General features: G+C 49.8%; 1 protein-coding gene across 1 annotated transcript in view; it reads right to left on the bottom strand.

Moving 5' to 3' along the window:
- Positions 1-23,422, bottom strand: part of bnc2 (basonuclin 2) — a 163,556-nt gene that overhangs the window by 120,947 nt on the left and 19,187 nt on the right. The gene's annotated exons all lie outside the window — the stretch shown is intronic.

Consider the following 23,422-nt stretch of genomic DNA (forward strand, 5'->3'; position numbering starts at 1 on the left):
CACAAAAACACACACACTAACAATGCTGCTCCAACTACACACACTCAAACACACACCACTACTACTATTACTACTAACCCCAACCACACACACACACACACGCACAGGAAGATAGACACACACACACACACACACACACACAGGGCAGTAATCAGGGCTGTGAATGTGAAAAGCAGATGCTTGGTCAGCACGCCAGTCCCATCGCTGGTGAGACACACAGTCGAGCGTAAAGCATGATGGGGGTTGGGGGGGGGGGGGGGGGCGGTGATTTCATGTTTAGCGGTATGGAACACAGCGCTGTAGTGGTACAGTAACAGAACGACGCTGATTACAACCAGTGTAATCCCCGTTCACGTAGTAGCCCACAATCCCTGGACTGGGGCCGATTCAGGTGTTACCTCTCACAAACACCGTCAGCCAGGACATTTTCATCCGACATCCTGAGGCGCTCCTGTTGGCCACCTGCTCACGCTCGTCCACCTGCAGAAAGGCTAATACGTCTTAGAGGCTAATATGCCCGTTTGAAAGTAAATGTACTCATCCTCCGCACAACCAATCCCCCCCCGCCCCCACCTGCCCCAACAGGATAAGGGCTGAGGGAGGGTCAGCTCTCTGCCCGGCCAGAAGAAAACACTCACCACACTGTGTGTGTGTGTGTGTGTGTGTGCGCGCGCGCACAACCGAGGGGGGTTTTACACCCAAAAAAAAAAAAACGCTAACTGCTAGGCAGTAAACATTTGTGAGCGAGAGAACGTTCTTCAGTAAATGTTGCTCTTATTCATTTACCAGGAGAAGAACTCTGCCATTTATTACAGAGAACTGCCATTTTACCAGATGCAAAACCCCTGTCATCACCATATAGACTAATACTGACTTACACTGGGAAGCCAGGGGGGGGCCGAGCTGCATTAAACGGGCTTCAAGAGGAGTGGAATTGAGTAGGCACTTACTCCAACGCGACTCAACGGGCAGGGTGTGTGTGCGCGTGCGCGCGTGTGTGTTTTACGGCGCAGGTTCAACAGCGCTAACGTGACTGGGGCTTGTTGAGACGGAGAGCACGGTAGGCTGAACAGGTGCAGAGAGGAGTTCACAGCCACTTAAAGGGATGAAGTAACTGGTGTGGGCATTTTTCTCTCACACACACACACACACACACACGAGTATTCGAAAACTGTTCCCACCTGAGCAACTATTTAACTGTGTGACTAATTGGCTATAGGGTCACAAATCAAAGCCTCCCCAGTGTATATCCCCATCCTCTTCTGGGATTAGTTATGGTGTTGAGATGGTCAATATTAAAACAGATTGGGTCGATTTCACAGACAAATAAACCCTAATCTAAAATCCCCAAAAAAGAGCCCAGACTAGGCTTGAACTGTGTCTGTGAAATCAAACCCTAGTTTTCATTTGACATGCGTGTACAGCATATAAAACATTCATCATGTTGTATGATGTACCTGTAATACATTACATTTAACAGATTGCATTGCTGCACCCCTTTCTTCCCAGTCTGAAAGGGTTTGACCCCTCTGAAGTACATCTTTGCCACTGACCTACGCCGACCAGGAACTGGGCCCGATTTTAGCCCAAGTCAAACACTGCCCTTAGCAGTTTGACCTGTCAATCAGTCCATGTGGGTGGGACAGTCAGGGAAGAGGATAGGATGTCTGTCAATCAGTCCTTGTGGGTGGGACAGTCAGGGAAGAGGGCAGGATGTCTGTCAATCAGTCCTTGTGGGTGGGACAGTCAGGGAAGAGGGCAGGATGTCTGTCAATCAGTCCCTGTGGATGGGACAGTCAGCAGTAATATTGTCTGGAAAAACTCACATAAACATGGATCCCACCTGTTAAAAAAAGGAATAGAATTCTAGGAAAACATTGTTAAAAATGAATGAAGGCCTGGAAGCTGCCCAGAACCGGACGCGTTCCCCCCCATCAGTATGTGTCCGAGGAGCAGGGAGCGTTGCTGTGTCTTCATCCGGAGTCACTGCAGACTACAGTGCGTGTCAACGCTCCCCATCCACATGATGCAGGGCTCCATGTAGACCTAAAGGTTTCTCTTCAATCAGCACACACACACACACACACACACACACCAGGAAAACTGGGGACCACCAAGCCCCGCTGGAGCCATTTACTACCTCTCTCTCAAATGAGTATATAAGTATCCCACTCTTCTTTTTCGTTTCCTCCCCTCTTTGTCCTCCCTCCTTCTCTCTCTCTCTCTCTCTCTCTCTCCCCCTCTCCCTCCCTCTGCTGACTCGGTCCATCTGAAAGGATCCGATCAAGGAGAGATGGTTTAATCCCACGGGGCAGTTCCACCAAAGGAGGGGACGCCTGTGTGTAGGCCCACGTGTGACAAAGAGAGAACGCGGCCAAAAGAGAGCAGCAATGAGAGAGCGAGAAAGATCCAGCGGTCGAGTCCTCCCTCAACCACACGCCAAACGTCCCCGTTCCGAACGCTGGGACGCGGTGTTATTCGGGCAACACAAATCACGCCGTTATAAAGTCAACTATCAAACACATTCCGTGAGCACGCCGGCGTTGCAATAAATGAGGCCCATTTTCCTGACAACCTTTGACGGAGGTGCCTGGCTGTGCTTTAATAGGTGGAAAATGTCTAGGCTAAGGACCGCCCGCCTAGAGTCAATAGCAGGACCACACTGATTTTATGGACAATAGCTTTCCTTTTCTGAACTATTAAAACATGTACCAGGCATCGCATGTCCGCTTTTTACTGGTGCATTTTATAAGGGTGCTTTTTGCTCTGCTTGATCAGTTGGCAAAAACACAGGTAGGCCCATATTTAATTTAATGAAGTGTGGTGTTATTTTTCAGCGATAGCTTAACTAAATCGCACCGTTTGCAGAATGTGTCGATCCAAACTATAATAACACAGTCGCAGTAAAACGATTCACACTGAAAAAGGAGAAGATTTTTTTTTTTTTTTTTTTTCATTGCGTAACGTAATGGTGTTATTAGCTTTGTACTTCAAGTGCTTGAAAGTTTACAACAGTGCACTGCCAATAAAGTTACTGTATTATCTAATGTTTGTAACGTTTTTTGACGTTTACAGCAGTGTCCTCCTAATACAATTACTGTATAATGTAATCTCCTTATAATATATAGCATCTGTGTGTGTGTGTGTGTGTGTGGTCAAGCAGATAAACAAAAAGCCCCAAAAACATGCTAGAGTTCACAAACACCCCTACATTAAACAAATACTCTGAAAACCCCAAGCCTGGAGTTTATAGGAAGGCTTTGGGAGTGTGTATGTACAGTAATTGTGGAGCGCTGTCTGGCTCACACACAATCGCTCAAAGGACAACAAGAAAACAAGCTAAGCTAAACAAATTAACCGTTGAGAGGAGAGACGAAGGAAGGGATAGAGACACGGAGAGAGACAAAACAGGAGAGAAATACAGAGAGAGACAAGAGGAAGGGGGGGGGGGGGTGTGCCTTAATGGTGGTGTGAACAAGTGTAGTGGCCACATACAGACTTATTAAACAAACACACATATAAACACACGCGTGTAAACACAATCACCCTCGGCCCCGGGCGGCCCGACCACAGCTCAACTCTGACACTCAGTGTTTGTAAACACACATTCAGGCGTTTCTCATGACTCAACACAACCTGTCGCCCCAACAGGGAGCACTGGGGGGGGGGGCGGGCGAGGGGGGGGGGGTGCAGAAGAAGACAGGGGGGCGAGACCGCGGCCATGTGTTCACCGTGCGTGGTACCAACATGGTGAGAGACACTCCGTCGCGGATTCAAAAGACGACGACAAAGACAGTCCACACACACAAGTCGCGTCACGAAATCTCGAGTCAGAGTCGAGTCTTGGTCGGTAAATGTCAAGGTCCCATTTCCCTGAGGTCGAGTTCTGGTATCACAGACTGAGTCACAGGGCTCACATTAACTTAAAATGATAATATTTATCCAGTAGAATGGAAACAGAAATGCTGTGATTAAATGGTTTCGTTACCCATTTTCCTATTTTTCTGTGCCACCAAATGTTGTCTTACAGGCTTCCTCGTGGTTACGTTACCAGGAATATAGTCATTTCGCCAAACAAAACCATTTAGTGGTAAACAGTTTTGTCAAGATGAACACAACTGGAAGGAACAGGGAACTACTTGAATTGGACCAAAATAAACTTAGCAACTAAAATGTTTTGTTTAGCAGAATAAATACATTAATAGACCCCAGCTCCAATTGTATAAAAAAACTAGTTGTTTTCCAACTGAACTAAATAATGATTTGTGTACGCATGTACTGTAGGCTAGTATTGTCTGCCTGTCTGTGTCTCTGCCTGTCTCTCTGTCTACTGGTCTGTCTGTGTCTCTGCCTGTCTCTCTGTTCACTGGTCTGTCTGTGTCTCTGCCTGTCTCTCTGTCTTCTGGTCTGTCTGTGTCTCTGCCTGTATCTCTGTTCACTGGTCTCTCTGTCTTCTGGTCTGTCTGCCTGTGTCTCTATCTGCTTGTCTGTCTGCCTGTGTCTCTGTCTGCTGGTCTGTCTGCCTGTCTCTCTGTCTGCTGGTCTGCCTGCCTCTGTCTTTGTCTGGCTGTGTCTCTGTCGGTTGGTCGGTCTGCCTGTGTCTCTGCCTGTGTCTCGGTCTGCCTGTGTCTCGGTCTGCTGGTCTGTCTGCCCGTGTCTGTCTGCTGGTCTGTCTACCCAAGGCCCACCTGATGGACTGTGTGTGGTGGGCTTTTCCCACTGCGAAACAGAACTCTGCTAATATTATACCCTCTTATCATCGCCAGCCTATTTTAACTCCACTAAAAGTTGTTCAAGCAAATACGAGTTCAAGACCAAGTCTCCTGAGGTCGAGAAAGCGAGACGGAGTCCAAGTCGAAGTCACCAGTGGTTGAGATTCCTGAGAATCCCGGACTAGTGCACTACTGACGCGCGCATGCCCGCACGTGCGTGCGCACACATACGCGCACACGAATCACGTTGATGTATGTGAGTGTGCGTTGAGGAAATTTTCCGTCATGTGAGAATTTCTTGATTCATTATGCCGGAATCTCTGCATAGAAAAAAAAACGTTTAGTTCTAAAGAGCCAGATTGCACCAAACGACCCAAAACAACTAAATTGTCCTCTCCAGAGTAAGTGAGTGTGACAAGCAGTCGGCGTGCTTGAATGCTCTGTAGGTGTAGACAGCGTACCTCTAAAGGTTTTGATGTTGGCCCACGCCTTGTGGAAATGTGGTGGAGATACCTGTGTCACCGCACACACAAAATAGCTGCAGTACGTAAGGAAAACACACGAGGGGCCACATATTACGCCTTATCTGAAAGCCTTTCCAAGTTGGTGCGCGAGACAAATAAACTGTTTCCCTGTCTTAATCCTGCCTGCCGTCCCACTCAGCAACCGCACACGCTCACACAAACTAGTTTACAGCTGATATGGTCCTTTCTGTCGCAGCAGAGTGATGCTGGCCATGTTGGTGGCAGAACAAAGGGAGTTCTCATAGCGAGCCAGAAACAACAACCAATAGACTCCATTTGGGTACATGTTGCTAAAGAGTTTCACATTGGGGATTATAATTGGATTTTAAATCTTGCGTTAATGTCCTGCTAAACATTGTCGCAAGTCAACTGCACACTACACTTAAAAATAACTTCAACAAGTAAAGGGGCTCTTTGGCAAGCTTAAGCTAGGTCAATTTACATTTGAGTCATTTAGCAGACCCTCTTATCCACAGTAACTTGCAGTTAGTGGCCTTTAGCATTCTAGCTAGTATTTGGTGCATCCCGAACACTGTGGCCTCTGTAAATATTGGGACTATGAAGAATTTTTCCTTCTTTTGGCTCTATTACTCCAAAAGAATCGAAAACAAACGTTTACTATGAAGTTTAGTTTTTAGTAAGCCCAATGTTTTCACTGTGTTTTTGATTTGACATAATGGCTTCCTTGACTTTGACAGAGAGGGAGAAGAGAGTTAGAGGGAACAGAGCTGGGAGGAGAGAGTGAGGCTTGTTTACATTATGAGAGAATAAAACGCCATATAGACTTATTTTGACTTTTCATAGCGTTTTCAAATGCACACAGGCATGTTTGAGATGTACCACACAGGATTGTGGCTGACAATTGCAGGCGAATTGAGCAATATGGATGTACTCCGCATAGAAACTTGATACAGTTCAGACAATTATCTTCACACTTGCAAAACTCCAGGAGGGTTCTATCAAAAATGTGGAATGCGCTACCTCGGAAGTCGGCGTCTCAAAACCATCAATACCTGAGAGACTCATTCTCATCATTGCAGGCGCACACACATGCACGCTCAGACAGAAAGGGGACCATGTGAAACCAAAACAGGCTACCTTTAACAGGAGCCATGACGCTACCACACTTCTAACAACAGCTTCATGAGCAGTGTTAGTGTGAGACAGACAGAAACAGAGAGGAAATGAGGGAGAGTAAAAGTGACAGAGACAAAAAGGGATTTTAGATCAAAATAGAAATCTCAGCCTTTCATCCAGGTGAGATCTCATCACACACAGACAGACAGACCCAGAGGCAGACAGACAGACCCAGAGGCAGACAGACAGACCCAGAGGCAGACAGACAGACCCAGAGGCAGACAGACAGACCAACAAACAGATCCAGAGACAGGCAAACAAACAGATCCAGAGACAGGCAGGCAGACAGGTTATGTCCTGTCCAAAGGGATGGGAACAGAGGAGATGGTAATTACGGCTGAGAACCCATTAGGAAACCGCTGCTTCTTTAGCCCACCACTGCCTGCCTGCATCTGTCCATCCACAGAACAGTGTGTGTGTGAACTAACTAATGGACTGGCCAGGAGACCATGTCTGTTCCCTTTGTCTGTTTAACCACTGTCTCCCCATACAACACAGCCTCATAAAGCTGCAGAGAGGCGGATGGGACATAATGCATGCCGTCCTGGGCTTTGCTATATACCTTGAATTGCCACTCTGGTTTCACTGCCAGCTATGCCTTTAAATGAAGAGGAAGGTGTGTGTGTGTGTTTTGTGTGTGTGTGTGTGTGTGTGTGTGCGCGTTGGTACATGTGTGTGTGAGAGGAGTGTTTTCGTCCGTGATTTCGTTCTCTGTTCTTACGTGTTGTGGACAAGCTGTCTTCCAGGCAAATGCCCATTGGCTATCCTTGTGACATAGATGCACTGTATTTCTCCACAAGCTCTTCTACTAGTTAGTACTTGTGTGTCTGCATGTGTGTGTATGTGTGTGTGTGTGTGTGTGTGTGTGTGTGTGTGTAGAGTTGTTTACCCCCTTTGCAGTCCAGGTTTGGCCCCAGGGCAGTACAGCCCCCACTTCTTCCCTTCCCAAGCTCCTCTGGGGCACATAGGACTATCTGATTGGCTCAGACAGGGGGCCAGGACACACACACACATATACATACACAAACACACACAGACCCTCCATTCCTGACACGTGGGTGCTGTGAGTGTAAGCTCTACTAATGGAACGGCCTTGCCAGGAGTCATCCAAAGAGCCCACCGGTGTGTGTGTGTGTGTGAGAGAGAGAGAGAGTGTGTGTGTGTGTGTATGTGAGTGAGAGAACGTAGGACAATCAGAATACAGACAGACAGACAGGCAGAGAGGACGCTGTCCTTACATGCCAAGCCTGCAATGAATGCCTCTGAACAGAAGTGTGTGTGTTCAAGCTGTAGAGGTAAATACATATCAGTACAATGGGCTGAAAGGTTCCCGGACCCACCCACAACAAACAGACACATCCACCACCCACATTCCCTTCAGAACCAACCGGAACCACGTCCGATTCACGTAGAAATGCAGACAGACACGCAGATCAAGCCTGACTTCTTCTCAGCGCACTGTCTCAGACTCCCACTGTATGTGGAGTTCAGCTGACACGCTATGACATTAGCCCTCCATTGCCCTGGGTGCTTCATTCGCAGGCCCTGGGCATTGCTGCTGGCACTATCCCACTTCAATGAAGGAAACAAAAGGGGGGGGCGGGGGAGATAAGAGGAGGGGGAAGGGGAATGGGGAGGAGAGGGCGCGTGTGAGACAGAGAGAAATAGATAGACACATAGGCAGACAGACAGGTAGACAGACAGATTCAGAGATAGAATGCATGACAGATAGAGAAGGTACATTAGACACATACAGTATGTGTGTGTATATATATATATATATACACGCACAGACAGACAGAGCGAGAGACAGAGAGAGAGACTAATCAAGCTTTGACTGTGTCTTGAGCGCATGACAAACATTTCACAGTGACTGCTAGCCAACTTTAGCTTAGCTTAGACGCTAACAGTAGTCAGACCAGTGGAGGTGAACCATACTACGCACGTAATTAATATGAACCGCTACTTTACTGAAAAACCTCTCTCATTTTCAATGAGGACTAGCCAAAGGCATTCAACTGCAAGATGGTGACACACAGAACAAAAAAAATACCGTAGATAGGAAGGATTAGGCAAACGTCTTAATGAATTCAGCAGGCGCACTGATCAACTTAGTTCATTTCGGACGGAACGAGGCCATTGGCCAATTCAAAACCGAAGGAGGTGTCTTCCGAAGTGAACAGAGGGAGACATTTAACGGAGCGGAGGTCACCGTTGGAGGAGCTGAGATGGACAGGGCATTTAGCCAACCGGATCTTGAGTTAGTACCAGGGAGTGTGGAGTTGTGTGCATACTGCAGGAAGGGCTAACCAACCCGCGTGTGAAGGTCACTGGGGTCAGTGTTCGGGGTACCGACGGTAACTACCTGCGTGTAGGGAGAACGGAAAACCAAGAAACACAAAGACTCACACCTTTGGAGAGAGACACCCAAGTGGAAAGGGTCGAGGGGATGTTGGAAACCCACAGAAACCATGAAAGCAAACGGAAATAAAACACAACCGGGTTAGAATGAATGTGACTGCCTCCGTTCTCCGGTTTTGTCGTCCGTCATGGAAATGTGATTTAATATGGAAGTTTAATTCTTTCCGGGGTAAATTTTTCACTGAGACACAGACCTTATCACCTGCCTTGAGTGCAGCCACATAAGGGCATTAGGCTAATGGCATGTTACATTTTCCTGAAACCAGTGAGACATTCAAACCAGTTGTCAGCAGCAAGTCATTTCCTCACTCATCAACACCAAAAAACGAAACAAACAAAATAAAAAGCAACACACGTTTAAGTGAATACATTGCTACGTACACCGTGCGTGACTGTATGTTTTAGTGCAGGGTGAGTGACCGAAGGGTTAAGGCATTAGGGAAGCGCACGTTTAGTAACACAGCCGTGTTTCCAACGAGCCTCTGCTGGTGGCGGTAATGACCAAATTGCACGAGAGAGGAAGGACGCACCCAATTAGAATCTGGCAGAGGTTGGAGAGGGAAAGACGGTGATGTGTGGGGGACGGAGGGGGGAGGAAGGGGGGACGGAGGGGCCCCCGGAGGACAGAAAAGTCATTTAGCGGAAAGCTGCCTCTTTTCTTGTACGGCGTGGAAAATGTTCCTCGCTGTTTCGCTGGGGGTCTCAAAGCGACGGCCACGCGCTTCACTGCTCGCCTTGCGACAGCCATCCAGATGTCAATCAAATTACCGCCCATTTACCGCTGATTTGCCAGTGTCATTTGCAATATCCCCTTCCTGTCTCTGACGGGAGAGAGAGAGGGATGGAGAGGAGGGAACGAGAGAGAAGTAAGTGAGAAAGAGAGAAAGAGAGACGGAGAGGGAGACATGGCGTCCCGCACTCCATAAAATGTCATGTGTCCGTTTATTGCGGCTCCGATGGGAGGGCACAGAGGAGCCGAGGAGATGAGGAGGCGGCGGAGGTGATTCCTTGTTTCAGGGGGAGTGAAGAGCCTCACATGCAAATAGGTAGAGGCTGGCGCTGGCTTTAATGGAGTTGGGGCAAACTCATTTCACAGCAGCCAGGATCAGACGAAAAGGATAATAACATCACTCTGGTGTGTCTCTGGGCCTGTCTGTCTGTCTGTGTGTGTGTGTGTGTGTGTGTGTGTGTGTGTGTGTGTGTGTGTGTGTGTAAATGAAACATGGGTAAACCCACGGCTAAATTAGCTCCTCACGATTTGACTAATGTGCTACAGATAACTATCTGAAAAGAAAACCCTTTTATAGTGGAAAACATATTGAACCAAACACGATTACCAGAAACACAATTCAAGTTGGACCCTGAAGAGTCCTGAATCTCCCTTTAAAATAGATGATTCATAAAAATTTTGCCACACAGTCAACTGACTGAAATAAGCTAATCAGGAATCATGTTGCTGCATGACATTGAATAAAAATGGACGCTAGTTTGTAAAAAGCTAGATACTAAAAACGCCCAGTTTATAAAACAAGGTTTTAGTTTGGCATTAGGGGCCGGTTTCGCAGACACTGATTAAGCCTAGTCTAGGACAAAGAAATCAAGTTCTGCAGAAAACTTCACTGAGCTTGTTGTTTTAGTCCTAGACCAGGCTTAGTCCATGTTTGTGAAACTGGCTCTAGATGTTTTAAAAAGTAGTATAGCAAGTTGTAGCAGTGTTTCTAATTAGCTAAAATGTTGCCCATGATGTGATGTGCAAAGAAAAACACTTAAATTAATGCAGCGCTGCAGTCAATCAGCCCCCTACTTACATTTGTGAGCCACAAAAGAAAGAGAGGAGGGAGAGAAAGTGCGTGTCCCAATTGATGCAGTTTGATTCAATTTCTAACGTGTAAAGACATTTCAACGCCAGCGGGCTTCCGGTGTCAGGGAGGGAGGCAGGGAGGCAGGGAGGGGGGAGGAGAGAGAGAGAGAGAGAGAGAGAGATGCTTTTCAACATTAAAGGGTGCTGATGTTAAACTTATACTGTAAATCTACCCCTAAAATACCCACTTAATTGGCTTAAAAGAGAAGAGAGAGCGAGAGAAGCCAGCGGAGAAAAAAAATACCTTCAAACATTTGGTGGGCTCTTTCACTCCCTCCCCTCCATGTCGTTCTGTCTTTTGAAAAGGTGACTTCAGAGGACTGTTTCAGCCCCCCCACACGCCCCCCCCCCACCCCTGTGTGAGGAGTGAGCGATCGGAAAGGGGAGATGAGGGCGCCTGCCTCAGTCTGTCTAACGTGAATACAAGAGAGACGGAAGTCAGTGAGCAAGGAACTCAAAGGTGCGTTATGATTGCCTGATCGTTCATTTTGTGGCTGTCACTTCCTGTCTCAAAAATCAGTGCGAAATTAAAGGGTTTCCCGGCGTTCCGTTTTTCTATGTTTTTGTTCCAAGAACACTGAGGGACGTGAACACCGGGTGAACATATCAAAGACGTTTCCCCAACGCTCTCTTCTCAACCAACGCAAAACAGTCACAAGGTGTACGGAATCAAACCAACAAAACTAAAACATCCCACGGGCTGAAGGAGGTCAAAGGCCTCCTTCCCCCCTCCGCCCGCCTCCGTCCCACGCAGTGTGCGCGCACGTGTGGGTGTGAAAGAGAGGGAGAATGTGTCATCCATCTATCTCTCTCTCTCTCTCTCTCTGATGCGGTGTGCCTGGGGGAGAGGGGGCTGGACCGGGCCTGTCGCTGTTCGTCACCGCCGCCTCGCAGCCCTTAATGCCGTTCCTGTCACGACAAGACGGAAAGGAGAACAGCACACCTACAGGCACCACACCTCACCAGTACTGGCTGACTGACTGGCTCCAAAATCGGCTCACTTAACAACCACCCTAGACTCAGAATTACATAGAGCATCAGAACCAAGAGAGGAACACCTAGAACGATTGGAGAACTAACTATAAGGTCAATAATCATCAATCAACTTTATTGACACATAAAGGAGTTCACACACACACACACACAAACACACACTCTAAAGAGGAAGAACAGGGAGAGAAAGAGCGCAAAAAAAGAGCGAGAGACAGAGGTATGCCATAAACATCTGTTGTCTGGGAAACGACCAGTGCTTTGGTCTGTCGCAGACACCTACACGGAAACGCAAATACACACTTCCGACGCACTCGCCTCCTCCGCAAGGGACTGTCACGTGACACGTCCCCCCCGCCCCCCCCCCACCAATTTCCTTCATGCGTTATTAGGAAGGCCTGAATTTCACCAGCCGCGTGTTTTCGGTTTGCCCGTTTTGATCGTTTCACCTTCGCGGCCGGGGGGTGATATCCAGTCGGCCGCTCCCTTACAGGCAGCCGAAGGAGAGGCCGGGACGGCGCGGCGCGTGTGTGTACACGTCGGTGTGTGTCGCGGGCCGGGGCAGCGGGGGGGGGATACTTGTGCACTCGCTTTCGCGCGAAGGTGTGTGTCTAAGAGATCGAACGGAAGAGAGAGAGAAAGACAGGAAGGGAGGAAGAGCGTGAGGGAGGGCGGGCAAGAAGGGGAAAGTTACTGTCAGGATGTGGTCCATAATGAACACGGTGCTTTGGCTGGAGCCTCCCCTGGCAGCCAGAGCAGAGCTGCCTGATTGGGGATAATTGGCTGGACTTCACTAGCGGTTAGCATTCAGGCATGGAGAACTGAGGGGGGAAAGGGCAGGCAGGCAGGCAGGCAGGGGGAGGTGGGAGGGGCGGGTGGGGGGGGTGGTCTGAGGTAGAGATGCCCCTCCCCGATCACGGGACCAGACCCCCAACCCCTGACCTTCATAACCTCTCTTCGGTCGTGTGTTAAGTCTAAAACGTGCTCGCAGTCTGCCGTGTCTCAACACAGCTCTTTACAACGGACCGCTTCTGCTGACATTTAAAGTACACGCCAGCGGTTTAGCAGGGGTGGAGTCGGGGGGCATTCGACTTCGGTTGACGGAACAACCACATCCATCAAGCTCGCTGCGCCTTCAGTGACAGCCGTTTTCACCCGGTAAATACTCATTGTGGTCATACAGTTGTTAGGAAGCAAATTTAAAAGAAGTTGGCTGACACGGCCTGGAGCCCAACCCCCTGCACCAAGACAAACGGTCATTGGTCTTTGAAAATCTGATCACAGTGTGACATCACAAAGTGGGACAGACGTTTCATCCTACCTGAACAGACGGAAAACCCCAGGCATTAGAACGAGTTCATAGAGTTTTTGTACCTCGTGCTGTGGAAATATCAGCCAGAGAAATGTGTTTGACCGCCATGGGCACTTGAACTACAGTAGTTAAGGCAAAAAGTGACAGAGCGCCCAGCTGAGGGCCAACACAGAGGACTAGAGGGACATAACCCAGTTCACAGCTGAAGTAAGGGTGACTGTCAACCAAGGACGAGCCCTCTACGTAACTCTATGGGGACAGCCCCGGAGCTCTGCTATGTAAATAGAGTGGTCCTGTCCTCTGTCGGCTGCATGCTGAGAGAATAACACTGGCTGACTGGGAAACAATGGAGCAGTTATGAACTGCTTGTTTAACCTATTGAGCTGTTCTGTTACAGTCCTGAACCCGGTGTGCTTTTCACACACACACACACACACACACACAGAAAAAGCAGTCGCACAATCTGACAAATCAAACCACTTCAAACACGAGTGCGTCACCCAATCAGAACGCGTATCACTTCGAGATGTTTTCCGGTTCCAGCTTAGTGCGGGGAAAGAAGTTCACACGAGCACGAAGACCATGGCTGTAGACACAGAAGACACTCATAAAACCACACAGACACACACAGACAGACAGACAGACACACACACACACCGACACAGAGAGAGAAGAACTGAACAGCTCAGCCTGACAGACCAGGAGAACCCACTCCACAGTGGCCCAAAAACACATCGGCACATGACAAGGCACGCGGACAGACAGTGTCAGAGAGTAATGACAGATCTCAAAGCGGCCCAGTCGGTCGTTCCCGGATGGATTTTCCCTCCCTGGCGGGCCCGCTTGACTGGACGGACGCGGAGGTGAAGGCTGTTGGAACGACGGGCAGCCCGGCAGTGGCGTGGCCTCAATCAGGGGAACCGAGAAGGGGCTTCCTCCCACGCCACCGCTCCAAGACCCGCTCCAGCTCTGGCTGTTGAAAAGTGCCGGTCAGCAGCTACGCAGCCCCCAACCCCCACCCTCGACTCCTCCCAGAGCCCCTCAACCAAGCCACCACACTTTAACGAGGAAGACGGGGACGGGGGGGACGGGACGGGACGGGGTGGGGGGCACAGGAGTTGTTTTGAATGGCAGGAAATCCCTGAGATGTTTTCAGTACCCTGGCGAGAGTGAGAGAATCACATTTTTTGACACACATCCACGTCTTCTGGCTTGCGTGTGTGAACGCAAACACAAGAGCACGTATACACACACACACACACACACACAAAGACATTCACACATATGCTCGCCAGTCATTCCTGGCTGTCAGTGAGTTTACAGGGGAAGTCTCCTGTTCAGGAATGCAGAGACGATGAGTGTGGAGAGATGTTGTGGGGGGGGGGCAATGGGCCTAGCACACCACAGTCAGACAAGAGTTACACCTAACACCTCCCTACCTTGTCCCTCCCCTATCCCCTCCCCCTTTAACAGTTTTTCTCTGTACCTCCACCTCCTTCTCTGATTCCTTCTCAGTCCCTCCCTTTTAAGCATTTCTCTCAAAACTCCCTTTCACTCGTCCTTTCTCCGGAGCGAACAAAGTTTTTCAGTTTCTCACTCACTCCTGTCCTCTCCCGGTCTTCTTTCTGTCCGTCCTCTCTGTTCTCCGCCTGTCATCTCCATTCCCTGCCTTCCTCAGCCCCGCTCCCCCATAGTGACCGGGTCACCTTAACATCCCGGCTCTACCGATACAGAGCTTGAGGTGGTCGTCTTTCTAACAAAACACAACCACACTCTACACTCCACCCATACTGCTGACCAAAACACAACCACACTCTACACTCTACACTCCAACCATACTGCTGACCAAAACACAGCCACACTCTACACTCAGAACCTCTTATCTCACCTGGTACACGCGACAGACCAGTACACCATATATCTCACCTATACATTACATGTTGAGCACTTCCTAGAACAGAATTAATCGTGCATAAAGGTGACGCCGCTTGAAAAGACCCATCACAGAGGGCTGGAATTGCTTACGCAGAGTCCAGATGAGTTCCACGGACAGTTGATCAAGTGCTCTGACGAAAAACAAAGGTGGACTGGAGCCCCTCATCGACGGAAGAACACAGTTTGAAATCGGGCAGACCCAGCACTTCAAAGCCCTTCTTCAAATTAATTTAGGGGTAGACAAATTAAATGTGCCAGTTGTTCCAGTTTTCATATGTCTAGCCATAGGTATATAGAAAAGTGCTGTGCAAGATGCTAAGACCACGGGTGCTGTAAAATTAGTACCGAACCCTGAACGATGGGCCCCTGCAAGACAGGCCAGGAAACCCTGGAGCTCCCACCACAGCACCCCTCCTCCTTCCCCCCGCTAAGCACTCCAATTTACATTTCCTTCTAATTATTACCATCATAAATATAACCGGCACGGCTTTCTTAACTGCTCCTTCTCCCACTTTCCCTGTGTGGTTATTCATGGCTGTGGAACTATCAATTCACCGTTATTGTGTCCTAAGTGCCCGGCGTCATATTAACATAGTTTTTAGCTGCCCGGCGTCATATTAACATCGTTTTTAGCTGCCCGGCGTCATATTAACATCGTTTTTAGCTGCCCGGCGTCGTATTAATTTATTTGTCCATAGTTTTAGCTCCGCACTGTGTTTTCTTTGTTATACGCGGGTGTTTTTTTTATCTAATTTCGGTCTGTTTGTACAAAGCACTTGGCAGGGGCCTGTACCAGGTGACTCATGCAGCCATAAAGTTGTATTGAACAACAGCAGATGTCTGTTGCCCCTTTCTTCTCTCGCAATTAAGCACGTCTCCTAAACGCAGCACCATCCCATTAACAACGGACCTCGATTTGACTTGAGCTTGGTCGTTGATAGCGCAACACGGAAGGAATAGGGCGCAGGTTGGGACAGGCCCTGAAGGCGTCTGAAGAACCCACCGTTCCCCTACTTCAATGCCGTTCTTTTTGTTCTCTCCCCGGCCGTGCATTGGGTTAGCGGGTCTGACATCACCTGGCGTTTGAAGGCATTCCAGAGGCTAACGGCGCTACACTAGTTACCTCTGTGGTGACTGGACGGATTGTGGCTGCTGGTAGTCGTATGAAAACCCGCGTTGAGATGATGCTGCATTTTCTTTCTTTTTTTTTAAGATGTGCCAGCCAATGTGGGATGGGGTGGGGTGATGTGTTACAACCCGTGACTTTGTTTATCTCAACCTCTTCCACTCGGGATCGTCTGCGACGTAACAGGCTGACAGGAGAGGGCTGGGACGCATCCAGGAGGCTTGGTGGCTACGATGGGGGGGAGGGGGGGGGGGGGTGTTGAAACATGCGGCCCGTCGAAAGATGCCCTTTCCTGTGTGCCTCACCGCGCCCGACTGTGGCAGGGCAGGACATGTCAGGGCGCGGCCTGCCTCCGAGGAGAGACGAGGCAGGGACGGTACAACAGCGCTGAGTCACGCTCTCTCCAAGTCACACCTCCAGGCCCCGTGCTCCCATCCTCACCCTGTGCTCCGCTCTCCCTCTCCCTGTCTTTCTCTGGCTTCGCAGAGAGCACCGAGGGGCATTTCTCAATCAGTCCCCCATCAACCAACTACTCCCACCGGGGGCACAGCCCCAAATGGGAATACCTGCAAAACACCCTCACGCTAAACGGCCCTTGAATAATGTGGGTGAGGGTCGAAAAAAAGGCCCAGGAGAGCAAACGCTGCCCTGAAAACAACGTCGCCGCCCCTGTCCACTGACGGACAGCGTCTGGTCCGGTTTTTTTCCACAGGCGGCCTGTCAACCAAACAACGAGCGTCTGATAGCGGCGCTGGAGGGTAGGCGCTGACAGGGTTGCTTTATCGCATCACACAACTTAAGTGGGTGGAAGAGAAGGCGAAGAGAGGGCAGAGTTTTACAGGCCAGGGAGGGAAGGAGGTGCGAGGTAATTGACCGTAACAGGTGGAGTGCTTTGAAAATGGACAAGGCAACCAGACGAACGGGAAAAGACGGGCTACCGCCGCGACGCCAGGGCCGCGGCGCTATCGGCACGGTCGCCTCCTTGAGAACGTCGTCAGGCGGAGACGGGGGGGGGGGGCCGGGAATCAGTGCGGCCCCACTGAACACATCGACGGGGAAATGAATGGGCTGCGCCCGGCAACGGTCACTGTGGGAGACTTGAGTGACAGGAGATGAAGGCTTAATTGGGGAAACAAAGAAGAGGGGGTTGCTGGGTAAAAAAGGACAGGCGCACAGGTAGGTAAGGATGGCTATTCCATGAGACACCACACAACTCATTCCACTGTCTCCCTATAATGACAGCGGCCGGGAGTCCCGCTAGCAGCATTTGGGTTGTAGGAAAGGTTGGGGATGGGCAACTAAATACGGATGGGCTTGTTTCAAAAGAGGCACATACTAATGTTGGACTCTCCTGAGCATGCAGGGAGTTGCTGCAATAAGTGAAGTACGCAGTTATGAATCACAAAATCACTAAACCGGAGGGAAAAGGGAGGCAAAACTGGGTGCAGAAGAACAAAAAATTACAATAATAAACCAGGGCCGCAAAACATCAATACACCGAAGTCACTACATTAAATAACTTTTTTTGTTGACACTGCTTCAAAATACCCCACGAATCCATAAGCAGTGAGATCCACATCTGTTCAATAAATAAAGGCCTGTTAAAACATTGTTTAGCTGTAGGCTAAGATAGGAGGCGTGGCACGGTGCTGGGCGACATTGCGAGGCGCGGCAGAGTGTGGTCAGGGACGGTGGTGATATTGATCCATAGCGGCGTGACGCGGTCTTACTTGTGATGGATGTCCCTCTGCCCAGCTCGCCATTCCTCACCGCAGCGTGCAATTATCAGGCTGTTTCCTGCGTACTGACATAAATCACACCGGCTCACAAGACAAAGAATGTGACACGGAGAGAGAGAGGGAGAAAGAGAGGGGGGAGAAAGAGGGGGGGGGGGGTGAGGTCTTGTGAACTAGGGATGATCACTGCCAAAAGGGCCCGAGGACCGAGTGAGAGCGAAAGAGAGACATTGAGAGGGAGATAAAGGGAGGGACAGTTTAGAGAGAGAGCTTGCGAGAGAGGGAGAGACTTGGTGTCCAGGCACCACCCATTGCCCCTCAGTGAGCCTCTACAGCCACTGCCCTGCTCGTCCTCCCTCCCATCTCCCCTCCCATCTCCCCTCCCCTCCTCTCCTCTCAGGGTGTGGGGGTGTTTCGGTGCATTCCTGGACCCAGGCACCAGCTTTTTCTCTAGGCACTAATCCTCTACAGCTGGGCCCTCCCTCCCGCCCGCCTCCCCCTCTCCCCCACCAAGCCTCCCCTTCCCTCACCCAACCCTGGTCCTCTGTGTAATACAAGTGACTTGGTGATGTAAACCAGCTTTGTCCCTGGTACATTGGCACACACACAAATATAGAAACACACACACACATTTAACCACACACACACCAGTGCTTCTTAACGGCTAGGTCCCCAACCCGTTGTGTGTTCAGTGTCCCAGGGGACCCTAGCATCACAAACGCATCCCACGGGAGCTCCAAAGGACCACATACCCCCCGTTCTCCTCCCCTCTCGCTCAGAGGGGACAAAGACAGAGGGGGAGAGAGGGAGAGATGTTGTTTCACTATGTTTCTCTGCTGGGAAGCTTGGGTTACTATTACAATAGGGATTGTTGCCGGACACCATCCAATAAAAAAAAAAAAGAATAGGGAACGTGGAAAAGAGGAAGGGTTATTTTGTTCACTGTCTGAATGTATCTGATGTTGTGTAAATCTGAGGGTGCCTGACCACGTTTTAATCTGAGGATTTCTGACGATGCGTTAATCTGAGTATGACGGACGATGACTTAATCAGAGTATGTTTTATTTGTTAATCCGAGTATGTCGGACGATGTGTTAATCGGAGTATGTCTGATGTGTTAATCGGAGTATGTCTGATGTGTTAATCCGAGTATGTCTGACGATGCGTTAATCAGAGTGTTTTATTTGTTAATCCGAGTATGTCGGACGATGTGTTAATCGGAGTATGTTTTATGTGTTAATCTGAGTATGTCTGACGATGAGTTAATCCGAGTATGTCGAACGATGTGTTAATCGGAGTATGTTTTATGTGTTAATCTGAGTATGTCTGACGATGAGTTAATCAGAGTATGTCTGATGTGTTAATCTGAGTATGTCGGACGATGTGTTAATCGGAGTATGTCTGATGTGTTAATCGGAGTATGTCTGGATTGACTATATAAAGAAGCATACATGTGCTCTCTGACAGACAGGAGTTAATAAGTCTTGGTTGGGGGAGGGAAGTGGGTGCTAAGCAGCAAAGGGACAAATGAAAACCCACTTCATGAAGTGACCAGGGGCACCCGAGTGGCCGTGAGGTATCCAAGTGAAAGGAATGTGGACAGACGGGGACAGGAGCTATCCAGAGAGGAAGGGAGGCAGGGGGGAGAGAGGGAGGCGGGGGGGAGAGAGGGAGGCGGGGGGAGGTCAATGGCTTACCGAGTTTCTGTCCAGTCAGTTAGTCCAGGCGTTTAACACAATGCACAACTGCACACACACACACACAGACGGACACACACAGACAGACGTACTGAGGGCGTGTCACCCACTCCTGAGGACTTCCCCTGTCCAGATTGCCAAGTGTTCGAGATCCCCAATGGGACACAGAGAGTAGCAACACACACTCGCCGGGCCACACGCACACTCCGGAAACGGTGGTCGCTAGCGAGAAACACCACAGAATACAATGAGTCACAACTCACAGGATTGCAGCCTATGTATTACACCCAGTCTCCATTTGGTCGCATTAGCACTGATGTGTGTGTGTGTGTGTGTGTGTGTGTGTGTGGGAGCTTGCGTGTGCAGTGAGTGTGTTGTCACCTCTAAAAGGCCCTCCAGTCAGTCAGTAGCACTTATATGCAGCAACGGAAGTAAACGTCGCCGAGTGGGAATGCTACACCGAGTCCTCGGCGTGTTCCTGTTTCTCCCTCTAAAATCCAGCTCATTTAAATGAAACGTGTTTTAATTCAGGCTGTTTTGCATTTGACTGTGGGGCTTGATCACAGCGTGATGGGACCCCCGCTTTGATCACGCCGGGAACGAGAAACTTAAACCCCTCTTTCTCTCCTTCTCCACCTCCCTCTCTCTCTCTCCCCCCTTTCCCCTCTTCCCAACCCCCCCCCCCCCTCCCCCCCCGCCCCTTCACTGTCTCACCCAAAACCTGTTCTCAATCTAGTCCCCAACAAGAGAGGGGAGTGGAACCGAGGACCCAAAGACCCAGTGGTTGGCCTTCCTCTGCCCAGGATGTGGGGCCTCGGAGCGGGCCACATGTGACGGGTGAGCGAGGTCAGCCCCGGAGGTTGACACAGACCCACAGACCCAGCGGGCATTCCCAGCGGTCCTTGGTGTTTTGCAAGGAGCAGCAGCGGCCTTTTGGACGGGATCCGCTGAGCAACAGCTGCTGGTCTCGTCAGAAGGGGAGCCCTGCTGTACAGGGGACTGGGCCGGGCCCTAATGAAAATTCCCCTGGACGAGGCCGGAGCGGGAGAGCGGGAGGGAGGTTAGGGGGAATTCTGCTCCGTGTTATTTGTTATGGGAAAAAGGAGATGGCAGGGACAGTGGGGAGAACTGGAGCGCCACCAGGAGCTGGAGTGTGTGTGTGTGTGTGTGTGTGTCTCTCAGGTGGTCCTGTAGTCATTTCCAACCTCAAGGATCCAGATGAGAGGAAAGAGAACACTGTGTAAACAGGCGATTCATCTCACTGCAAACGCTGAAATGGCAGCGCACACACACACACACACACACACACACACCTCATAGCCAGTGAATCTCAGATGATCACGTCCAGGTACTGGTGTTTTTCCTCTAGACCCTATGTGTGTGGCCCGGCACGTCGCATCGGCCGGTCCGTCGTACACGTCGTGACAACCCCCCCCCCCCCCACCCACCCACCCACCCCCCGGTCCCGACACCCAAAGGACACCTCTGTCCTCAGAGCTCTAGCCCAGCGCCACCACCCCCACCACTCCACCCCCCTTTTGTCCCAGTCGCCCACCACCATTCCATCAGTCCAACCAGGCCTGTACCAGACGGCGACCTCAACGGGAGGGACCTGCTCCTTGCTCTCGATTTCGAAAGACCTGAAGTACGGATTAATAAATAGTTAGGAGGAAAAACGGCAGCCCCTGAAGCAGGTCGCTTGCATGTGTGTGTATGTGTGAGAACCAGCAACAAAAACGAACCCTTTTATCGGAAAAAGGTGTTTCTACTTCTCTTATCTCCATAATTTACTGCGGGCAGAGAGGAGAGTGGAGGTACTGTGGCCATGTTCAATAATGTGTTTTGGCTGTGAAGGTGTTCTTGAATAGGGAGACCCAGTCATGGTCCTGGTCATTGAACTCCATGCCTCTACCAGAGAAAAGAATGGAGGATATCAGAGACTAGAGGAGGAGATACAGGCACACAGACACACTCAATGCATTGTATTAGAGGGACTGCGGGCCCCAAGGGATGCCTAGCAGGGGCCTGGAGGGCCAGGTGACACAGAAGACACTCACACACACACACACACACACACACTCTCATCTCTCTGCCCTCAGGACAACACAGACAGAGAGAGAGAACAGAAAGAGAGAGGGCGAGTTTGCAAAGGACAGAACATTTTGAGTGGAGGCCCTTTTATTGTAAAGTATTTCTGTCTGTGTGTATGTGGTATAGTGTGTATGGGTGTGGGTGTGTGTGTGTGTTATAAGGCAGGTTATTGTGGGACAGAATCTCTGAAGGGTACCGGAGGCAGGGCATGCTGAGTTGTCAGGAAAGCAGATAGGCCCAACCTGGTTCTGTACATGATTAGGCTTTCTATCCTGGCATCGTCCTGTCCTGCCATCGTCCTGTCCTGCCATCATACTGACCTGAAATTCTTCCATCATTCGGTCCTAGCCTTTTGCCAACCTGGTGATCCTCCCTGCCATTCAGCAATCCCACCGTGCAGATATTCTTCCATGCAACCATCCTTACATCCTACCATTCTCCTCTCCTGCCATTTGGCCGTCCTGCCTGTCTATCCCATGTAGTCTACGTACAGTAACAGTCAAATGTTTGGACAAACACATTCAAGTGAATGGGTAAGCAACTTCAGACTGGTATATTACATTAGTAAACCTGCCTGGCATTAAGGCCTAGTCATTATTCTTCAATCCAGAAGCCAAGCGCTTGCCTTAATTAAAGTCCCACATGGTAGAAATTGAGAAATAATTCTGTCCAGGCATTCTACTGTTGAAAGAAATCGCAGCAATTATAAACAATTGACAATTTGGAACCCCAAAAAAATCTAAATTGCTAAGATTTATTAAATACAATCACAAATCAGAGAGAAAATAAACCTCCAGTATGTATCCAATGCACTATATAATCAAAACAAGTAACATGTTTCAAGTGGGGCACGTGTCTGACAAGCAACAAAACACATAAAAGTTGTCTGAACTAACCGTTTTCCCTTTATAAGCTGCTTTTGGTGAACCTCATTTTGTCATTAACGCAATCATGAGAATTCCTCTGGTCCACCAAGACGCAGCAAATGGTCCCGTTTTCAACCACAGGCAACGCCAGATAAAATAACTTGCACACTTTCGCTGGTTGAAAAACAAGCCCGGGACTATCTGTGGATCGCTGTGCTTGTTGTGGACCTGGGCCAAGGGTAGGTATGTGGCCCAATGGACAACATCTGTATGTGCATGTTAAAAAAAGCTAGCATTTCAGTGTGTGTGTGTGTGTGTGTGTGTGCGTGTGTGTGTGTCAGAGGGTCGGAAACCCAGGAACGAATGCTTCACCCGAAATCGGGGACGAGGTGGGAGAGCAGGACATTCCAGGCAGATGACAAGCCGTCACAGTCACACACCAGCACAGGAATGTAAAGGAAGAGAGGGAGCGAGAGAGGGTTGGAGAGGGAGGGGGGGAGAAAGGGGGAGGGGGGGGGAGAAAGAGTGTCACTTCATTAGACCAAAAGCCAGGGTGTTCGAACATAGGGAGAGAAGAAGGGAAGGACTCAAGCTGTAATTAGTTTGCTCTCTGAGAGAGAGGGAGGGGGGGGGAAAGTACCCCCCCCTCCTCCTCTCTCCAGATCTCCCCTGACTTTTGTCCTCCTCCCCTACCCCCTCCTCCCCTCCACCTCCCGACCCCTTCCCCCCTGCACCCCTGGTTAGCAGCAGCAATTTCTGTCATGCAACTTGGAAATCACTGGAGGGGAGAGACGATCGCCATAACAACGGGGGCTGAAATGATCTGGCGGAATGTGTCTAGTGGCACTGAGAGAGACACAGAGGGAGGGGTGGTGAGAGAGAGGGAAAGAAAGAGAGAGAGAGATGGAGAGGACAGAGAGGCAGAATAAGAGAGCGATAAGGATGGATTGATGGGGGAGAGAGAGAGAGAGAGAAAGGGAAACAGAGAGCAGTAAGATGGAGAGAGAGAGAGGG

The sequence above is a fragment of the Esox lucius genome, chromosome 25 (assembly GCF_011004845.1).
Source record: "Esox lucius isolate fEsoLuc1 chromosome 25, fEsoLuc1.pri, whole genome shotgun sequence".
NCBI lineage: Eukaryota > Metazoa > Chordata > Actinopteri > Esociformes > Esocidae > Esox > Esox lucius.